Raw genomic sequence first — 9,741 nt, 5'->3', positions numbered from 1 at the left:
AAAATTTGAAACGGTTCTTGAATTGAAGTTTGTAAATGATGGATTATAGTCATAAGAATATCTCTTTGTTGATCATTGGCCATCCGCATTAAATTATAGAATTGTTGATAATCCATTAAATTTTCTCTTTTTTTAGCTACAGCGCCAAGTTTATGCAGAGATGCATTTTGTAAATCAACGTTAGCAGTTGAGTTTGGATCGCGTAGCAATAAGTCATAAGGATCTCTTTCATGCAATATATCAACCGCTCTTAATAATTCTTCGTCTTCTTGTTCTTCATCGTTTTCTCGGCACAACTGTCTACAAATTTCTAAAGTTTTCTCTATGTCCAAATTTGATTCAAATTCTTTCCTACGTTCTAATATCGTATCTTTGTTGTCCTCGTATATTTGAATGAACTTATTTTCAGCAATAATATCATTTTCTTCACTTTGAAAAGGAACATGCAACAGAACCATCCCACGCCTGTAATCGTTGTAATTGTCAGCCATATCGTAGTTCCTGTATCTTATTATTTTTGCAGTGTCTCTTTTAGTGTAAGTCCCCTTTGTATTTAGGTAATATTTTGCAACGAATTGTGCTAACGTAACATCGCGGAGTTCTTCAGGTCGTTTCTCATATTTATCAAGCCAATTCTCTTTCCAAACGTTCGTACAATCATCATCTAACGCTTCAAGCTCCTTCATAGATTTTCTAATTCTTGCGCGTTCAGTAGGAAATACCGTTGGAATGTAGACTGTCACCACCGATGACTTAGCCATAGGTTCTCTTAATAAATACCAAGCAGCTTCTTGTGCCGGCATTTCAACAGACTGAAGTATGTCAATACTCATTTTTTTCGTGATATCGACAATGTCGAATTCTGGATGCTCGTCCATTATGTCAATTATTTGTCTTTGCAAATTACTTATCCCTCTATTATGCTTATTGACATATTCAACAACATATGTTGCACAAGCATATTCATCTAGTATAATCTGAAAATCCATGTTGGATTTCAAATGATGTAATACGAATGGATTAAAAGTGTTGTGCCATTTTTCGGCTGGTGTCCTTTTATAGAATAATTTTGGTCTACTGATACCAGCACGAATAATATCGTAGTAATGATCATCAGAAATAATACCATTATGCGAGTAAAATTCATCAAAATCTGTGTAGTCAATATTTTCGAGATTATTTTTTATAAACTTAAATCGTTCCTTATATTCTTTGAAAAGTGCTTCTGAGTAATCGGGATCAGTGTTTTTCATAGGTATCAAATTAATAGTTTTTTTTGTTGGCATAAATGGTGCACCAAATCGACATTCTTGTTTTTTATTAGGATCCATTTTTTTATAACACGTGAATGTGTGTTTGTGTGTTACTAGTTTTATATTTCCAGACGCCTCTGACGCTGACACAGAAACTAATTCGTCGATTAATTTAATTACTTCGGGATCATTACTTGATAAATCTTCAGGAACATTGTCCAACCAAAGAAGAATATGAGCATGTGGGCTACCACGATGTTGAAATTCTATTCTTTTGAAATAATGTATTACTCTATATTTTCCGAATGAATTTCTTTTCTTTGATTGCAAAATTTTTAACAGACAATTTACCATTTTATTGAAATAGATTGCACAAGTTACGGCATCTTCATTCACAAGTTGAGCTTTATGCACATAACTCATTTCTGCTAATAACTCACCTGAAATTTCCGTTCCCTCGTTTTTTAATTTGTACAATAATTTCAATAAATTTTCCCAGCCAGTTTCATTGGCGCTGAGAGTCATAAAAGTAGTTGGTGGCCCTAATTGCCTGATCATTGCAAAAACATCTTTTTTGCGATCTGACCAAAACCAAGCAGAATTTGGTATGCAGCGAAGAAATGCGAGATTTGTTTCTAAACAATTATTTATATATTCTTCAGATTGAATGGTCTCTTTTGTAATTGAAGTACCTTGTCCAACATGCTTAAACGCAACATTGACACATTTACTAACTCTCAACCTCATGATTTTAGCAGCGATGTATAAAAGGTGTTGTGGGTCAGTAGCACGCCTATCAGTACGCCGAAGTTCGCTGGTAGCTTGCATGAACGGAGTAACAATAACACCATCTCTGTATGTTCGAAACTGACCGCCGTAGATTGTCGGAAAAGATAGTTCTTCCGCATGTTCATCCATTAAAATACTGATTGGCCTGTTATATTCACCGGGTGCTATACTCAAAAAATAATCATCATTCCACAAAAGAGTTTGTTGCTGCGCAACTAAATTGTCTTCAATTGGCACATGTTCACTTATTTCATCCATATTCAATTGCGAAGTACGTTCATTGCCCGTGAAAAAAGATTCATCGATTTTAATGTCATGATAAATATAAAGAGGCGTAGATACTAAATACGACAACCACTCTTTAATATGGCTCTTATTTATAAGCCCGTGGACATAACTAGTTTTGTGAATCAACTTCTTTTTCAAATGCACATAAAAGCAATGGTCATCTTCAATGTTTCTTGGCAATTGTTTCACCATTGTTTTAACTTCAACAGGTACATTAATTATCTGGCCATAAATACCGTACTGACCATTAACGTGTCTCAGTCTACGAATCTGCATGAACGGTATTCTCGGGGAAATCAACCGTTGCTCGATAAGGTTTAACGTTGGTAAATGTGATGGAAGTTTCGGATATGCAAAACCATTGTAGGTTGACATGAGAGGAATTCTTTCTTTCTGCAGAGATGTATAACACGTAGAGCAGACTTGAACAATTTCACCAGGTATGTAATTCTAAAAAAAATCAAGTTCGTATTATCAAGATATAGAAAGAAAAAAATATAAAGTGAATAATTAAGAAATGAAATTACCTGTAGTATTGTTTTCAAAATACTTTCATGTTTACTGGTCGACTTTTTCAAGTCTCCTTTCCACCATAGTCTGTCGCAAATAATACAAGAATGACCGAATGAATTACTCGTAAATTCGTTATAAAAATCAATATGACTTGTACTGTGTTTACGATAATTTGTATAAACTGGAATAGTATCATCATCAATGAAATCCGTATTATTTTCACCAATTCGATCTTCTCTATCAATCCCAATTTCATTTCCATGATTGTTATGGTTATCTTCTGTAGGATCTTCATCGTAATTATCACGCAATAGTTCAATATTGGCATCAACATGGGCTTCATTTTGGGTAGCGTCTTGTACTGTCTCCAATAAATCTGATACTTCATAAAAAGGTGTGAAATGTTGTTCACGAAGATGAAGATGAATCCAGTTTTGTGTATCATTCGCTTTAAAATGACAAAAGATAGTGTCTTCATTCGTTGTAGTTATGTTGTAAAAACAATAATGTACACAAATATTTTGATTGTACATTTTAGAGAATAAGTACAAACAATCCAAATCTCCGTAACCATTACTGCTGGATAGAATGTTATATGCTTCTTGCGGATTGTGGCAGGAGTTTAAATAGGGTGAATCGCGCAACTGATTTCTCAAGTCACAACTCTCAATATTAAGTTGCAAAACACTTATGAGCGAGTGGAATAGACAATTACCATCGCCAGGAATTGCTGTGTTTCTGTGTAGAATAACTTCAGGAGTAATGCATTCATTACGCTGTTCATAAATATGAAGTTGTTGGCTGTGAAATTGATTTTCTTGTAGCGTTACATTTTCTATATTTTCAACAGCGCTACATCGCACGATATTGTCTTCATTACTGCACAATTTTCGTCTTTTTCTGTAAAAAAAAATGATACAATCCTTAAATTAAATAATATTGAAGCATATATTACAATTTGTTTGTAGATAGATAAAAATAAATAAGAAATAATATTATTAAATCAACTTACATATCCATGTAAGATTTTTCTGCATTATGTTGACGAAATTTCCTTTGACGTTCAGCATTTGATTTTGGTACTGTTTTTTTTATTATTCCTGCATTTTTTTTCAAATCTTTCTGACGCTGATAATATGCCCTTTGACGTGCATTAGTCTTTTTTCTTTTTAGCTCTTTACGCTTTTCTTCTCTATAAAACGAAAATATCTAGGTATAAATAATTGAGGTTATCTTTATAGCAGTATTATATTTTCAATTTAGAATTAATACTGCATTTGTGATAATAATAAAATGTATGTATATAGAGTACTCACTCGTCTTCTTTCACTATTTTTTCGTGACTTTCTTCATTAATAATAAATGCACTTTGTTCATTCATATTCAAAACACTTTATACACAAATTTTACAAGTACAGCCGTTCACTGTTGTAGATAAATACTTATACACCTATATACTTTCTCACAAGCAGCTGATTATGTATTCGTCCGATTTCGGAGCAGCTCGTCTCGATTCGGGCGAGTTCCGTAAAGTCGTACAATACGTCTAATCGCACGACACACAGCGCCGTGTCGAAGACTGCCGAACTGACACGACGTTAGACGATGCACGGCCTTCAAGCCACACCTCCGTGCCCGTCGGAGTGGGGAGCGTGAGGTTTTTTCGTTACGGAATTTCTGGATTTAGTCCCCGCGCTCAAGGCCTGCGATAGAAGCTATGCAATAGCTTAAAAAGTACGCACTGCTTAGAATTTAATATTGGTGCTATTTTACAAATGAAAATAGTTAATAAGTACTTCCACAGCCATTTTAATGAGAGTTTATAAATTCAGGAAAAATTTTTCAGTGTAAAATCAACACAAATATTAGAAATTTATACAAAAAAAAAATTAAATCTTTAGGATGCCAATTTTAAGCTGGACAAAAAAAAGTACGCACACCGAGAAAAAAAGAAACTTAAATGTTCACATTCGCTATTAATATTTTGTGTGGCCACCTTTGGCATGGATAACAGCCTGTAAACGCCGAGGCATACTTTCTACTAGGTTTTGAATTTGCTTTTCATCGATTTTTTCCCACGTCTCTTGCAAAGCAGCAAAAAGCTTGTCTTTGTTAGTTACTTCGCCTTTATTAACCTTACGGTCCAAAATCGACCACAGATTCTCTATGGGATTTAAATCTGGGGATTGTGCTGGCCAATCCAGAAGTTTAATCCGCGAAGAACGGAAAAAAGCAGTTGATTTTCGAGCCGTGTGCTTAGGGTCGTTATCTTGTTGAAAGATAAATTCATCCTGCAGACCGACCTTCAGCAGGGATTCTTCCAGATTTTCATTTATTAATCCAATGTAAACATCTGCGGTCATAGTACCATTGATTCGAACCAAATTTCCCACTCCAGACCACGCGAAACACCCCCACACTAACACACTTCCTCCTCCGTGTTTGTCAGTCTTTTGAACGTTTCTTTCTAAAAGTTGTTCTCCCGGCTTAAACCAAACGCGTGATCGTTGTTTCTGACCAAATAAATCAAACTTGCTCTCGTCACTCCAAATAACTTGTTTCCAAAACGCAATCGGCTTATCCACGTATTTTTTTGCGAACTCGAGGCGCTTGGTTTTATTAATTTTTCGAATTAACGGACGACGTTGTGCAAAATTATTTATTAAGCCTGCTCCTCGAAGTCTCCTGCGGATTGTACGATCTGAAATGTTTAGTCCTGTATTTTCAAGAATTACACGGCTAGTAACCGTTGGATTTCTTTTTGCCTCTCTGATAATTTTCCGATCATCTGATGCAGTTGTTCTTCTTTTCCTACCGCGTCCAATTTTATCACTAACTATACCAAACTGTTTAAACTTCTCACATATTTTTCTTACAGCGCCTTCACTAATATTATATTTTCGACCAATTTCTCTTTTCGAAAGTCCTTTTTCCTGATCTTTAACTACGAGTTCCCGTACTTGTACCGAAATTTTTGGCATCTTGGATTTGTGGTTACCCTATTTAAAAATTATAAAACTAATAACTGGCCGAAAACTATCTTTATGTTTATGATTGTATTACACTCACAATTCTTGGCTTTGTTAGGAAAATATCGCGTTGTATTCACGTATGAGAATACGAATCCTCAGGTGCGTACTTTTTTTTGTCCAGCCTATAATAGACACACTAAGCGCTGACAACGACTTGTTTCTCCAAACGAATATTTAACAAAAAAAAATCATCATAAAATTAAAGGCAAAACAATAAACTTTCGTCGGAACTGATCAAAGATTGATTTATTTATAATTAAATTAATAATTTTTCTATATTTTCAATTGTACGTATCCAGTTACTTATAGTTGGGACAATGGTAACTTCACCTTTTTTGGAGACAAACTTCATTGAATTTAGGACCACTTTTGATTTTTTCCAAATTTCGTGGTGCTCTGATCTGGGTTTCACAGACAAAAGTAGTGGTTTTCCACTTCTTTTTTTCCACGAGAATAGCATATCAATGAAAATTTGAACGATGCGTACTTTTTTTTGTCCGGTACTGTATGTGTTACATTGCTATGTGGTACTTTATCTTTCAATTGTGAAACAAACCCTTAATGTTATAAACATTAAACAATGTCTTGGTTAATTTTTCTATATTTTCAATTGTACGTATCCAGTTACTTATAGTTGGGACAATGGTAACTTCACCTTTTTTGGAGACAAACTTCATTGAATTTAGGACCACTTTTGATTTTTTCCAAATTTCGTGGTGCTCTGATCTGGGTTTCACAGACAAAAGTAGTGGTTTTCCACTTCTTTTAGAAGAGATACTACAGCTACCATTCATAGAGTCAAATAATTCATCAAAAAATAATAGAATGTCAGCTGTATCTTTGCATTCACTTGGCAGTAAGCCCTGATCTGTAATAGAAATAAAATATATTTAAATCAATATCAAGTGTAAAAAAATTAAAAAATATAGTAGAGCCTACTCTACTATTCAAAAATATTGAATCATTTTTATTAATGAAACATTAATTATTTTAAACTACTGTGGATAAAAAACAATGGTTTTTGCATTAAAATAAAATTTCTATTTTAATTTTTTTTGTGAGATCCATCTTAATTTTGTTTTCCATCTCAATTTAAGGGAAAACTATAGCAACTAGTAATCTTATCATTTAAAATAATCTACAAATCTAACCATAATTATTATACTCACCTGCTAAAAATCCCATATTTATCCCTACAGTGTGACTAAAAACTTGACTGGCATATTTAACCTTCATTTTAGGCACTTTTTCAGGATCACATTGTTTTTCACTTAACTTTTTAATTAATCTTACTCCCTTATATGTTGGGTTATTTCAAAAATGTTCGCAATGTGGTCCCACTTTGCTGTTATTTTTATGCCATCTATTGTATAGGACAAATCTTTATACAATAAATTATTGCTGATACCTTTTATTAAATGTGGAACATCAAATAAAGGAACCACTTCTTCATTGTCCACCTCAAAAACTCCATGTTTTGCTTCTTTGCCAGCTTTTGCATATTCCTGTTTTGTTTCTTTTATTAAATAGTTGATAGCGCTTACATTTGAAGTTCCTTGGTCAGAAACAGTAGCCAGAACTTTAAAGCCACCTTCATTTAATTTTCTTATACTTTTCTTAATCATTGATTATAATTCAGCTTTTTTTGTACTGCCGGCACAAAATGAATAGGACAATGGCTGTTTGTAGTTTTTCAATATTCCACTAATCATAAATAATAATACATGATCAGTTAGTTCTTTACTAACGACTTCGCCATTATCCACCAACCCTGTAATTTTATCATTTCGCCTGCTGTAATCCAGGTGACGTGTTAGGGCCATCTCAACAAAAACTAATGTGTCCAAATTTGTGGCTTGGTTTCATCCGTGATGCTTGTTTCTTTAACTGTTGAAAAATATTTTCATTTAATCCAGATTTTATATTGGCTTTTGATACAATTTTCTTTAAAGTGAATGGAGATGGCAGCACAAATATTTTTTGCAGCATTCTATAAACTTTTGGCCCCCTTTTATAAAAATGCAGTGCCATAATTTTCTCATCTTTAGTAAATCGTCTCCCCTTGTTATCTTTTTTACATTCCCTGAATTGCAGCATAGTAAAAATTGTTGCCAGCAATGTAAATCTTGTTTGTGACACTCCTAGAGTGTTTTTTATAAAACCGGAGGCGCGGAGGGGGATCAGCCTCCGTCTGCCGTAACGAAGTGCAGGCATCAAGCGAGCAAGAGAAATTGATGATCAATTAGATACCACCCTATTGTAAATGTAATCCAGCCTATTAATTATGTTGATGAATTTCGACATCCCTGAGATAGTCTTTAACAATTCTAGCGACGTGAAGTCGTGCGTTGTCGTGCATAAGTTGGAAATTATCTCCAATATATCGAGCGTAAGGCATCACATGAGGCTCCAGAATGTCCGTTATGTAAGTTTCAGCATTAACAGAACGATTACCGAAAAAAAACCAGCTCTGTGCGTCCCGGCAAAGAAGTACCTCCCCAAAACATTGCAGAGTCTCCATCAAATCGGACTGTTTCTCGAATGCTACACTGAGAGTAGCATTCTCCTGGCCTCCGCAGGACGTTACGTCGTCCATCAGAGCCTATTAGGTTAGGCCTAGGTTTTCATCACTGAACAATACTGTCTCCCATTGGTCCAGCGTCCATTAACCAAAGAATTGAATTGAATTGAGCAAAAATGTTGTTACGAAAAAAAATCATAGACCCGATTTTAATTATATAAGTACTATATTATTTATACTGCGAGTATCGTTAGTGATAAAAATGAATTACGCTACATCACTAGTCATATGGTACTGACAGATATCAACGTCATATAGGCAAATGTCACCCGCACCTAGCTACAGCATAAATACAGTTAGTATTAACACATTCAATGCCACGTTTCCGGCTAGATTCTTATCTCAAATGCACTTTATTGTAAGAAACGTATCAGTGTGGCCAGATGATTTGAGTTTTTGTATTAGTAGTAATTAAGTGTTATGCATTATTTTGATAACAATTATAAGAATGCGATACGGTTTTCTTAAAAAAAAATCAAAATCACGGCGCCGTGTACTTGGCCCACAGAGGTGTTGGTGGCCAGTTACACGGCTCCGTGTAATTACATTTATTTTTTACTTTATGGAATTATAATTATATACGATATTAAAAATAAAACCAAAATGTATAATTAAAAGAAATTTAATCAAAACACACATTATTGGGAAAAGTAACGAAAAATATAAATAAACTGAAAATAAGGGTTATATAAAACAAAAAAAAAAAACAATGAAATCATGTTAAAGGAACATAGTAAACGTAATTGTAATTGAGAATCATTATCAACTTAATTAAAATAAATCAATCAAACTAAAATAAAATAAAAAACTAAATAACTAAATGAACTTTAAATAAACATGTACTTAATATGATTATGCTTGACTAAAACAAGAACTTATAATAAACATAATGTGCCTCATATCACCATAAGTTTAATTAAAAAAAAAAACACATTAAAATATAAGAAATCAACAAAAGGATAAACTTAAATATTCGGTGCACATCAACTACTAAAAAAAACGAAGGTTATAAATGAACTTTAAAGAAACACTCTATGCAAAATCCTGGACTTCCAACGCAGCTTTTGCATTCGTACAAAGTGGCAACTCTATTTTTCTTTTCTTTGCAACTTTTACACTCTTTTCTTATTACCTCTGTGATAGTTCTAATCTTATTACCTTCTTTTATTTGTCGCATCTTTACGTTTTCGATTTTCGTAAGTGTATGTCTAAGAGACAGTTTTTCAGCTGTTTGTGGTGGTTTTGGTAATAATTTTTCTAAAATATGCATACGAAAATCATAAAA

The 9,741-nt window shown here is 33.7% G+C and overlaps 1 long non-coding RNA gene across 1 annotated transcript; it reads right to left on the bottom strand.

Moving 5' to 3' along the window:
• Positions 1-6,623: 6,623 nt before the first annotated feature.
• Positions 6,624-8,333, bottom strand: LOC124541768. Its single transcript, XR_006967267.1, has 2 exons — positions 7,045-8,333; positions 6,624-6,743 (listed from the first exon to the last, which is right to left on the bottom strand). It is a non-coding gene; the product is annotated as an uncharacterized LOC124541768 (long non-coding RNA).
• Positions 8,334-9,741: the final 1,408 nt, after the last annotated feature.

This window comes from Vanessa cardui, chromosome 28 (assembly GCF_905220365.1).
Source record: "Vanessa cardui chromosome 28, ilVanCard2.1, whole genome shotgun sequence".
Lineage (NCBI taxonomy): Eukaryota > Metazoa > Arthropoda > Insecta > Lepidoptera > Nymphalidae > Vanessa > Vanessa cardui.
This window is presented reverse-complemented; position numbering and strand designations above follow the sequence as displayed.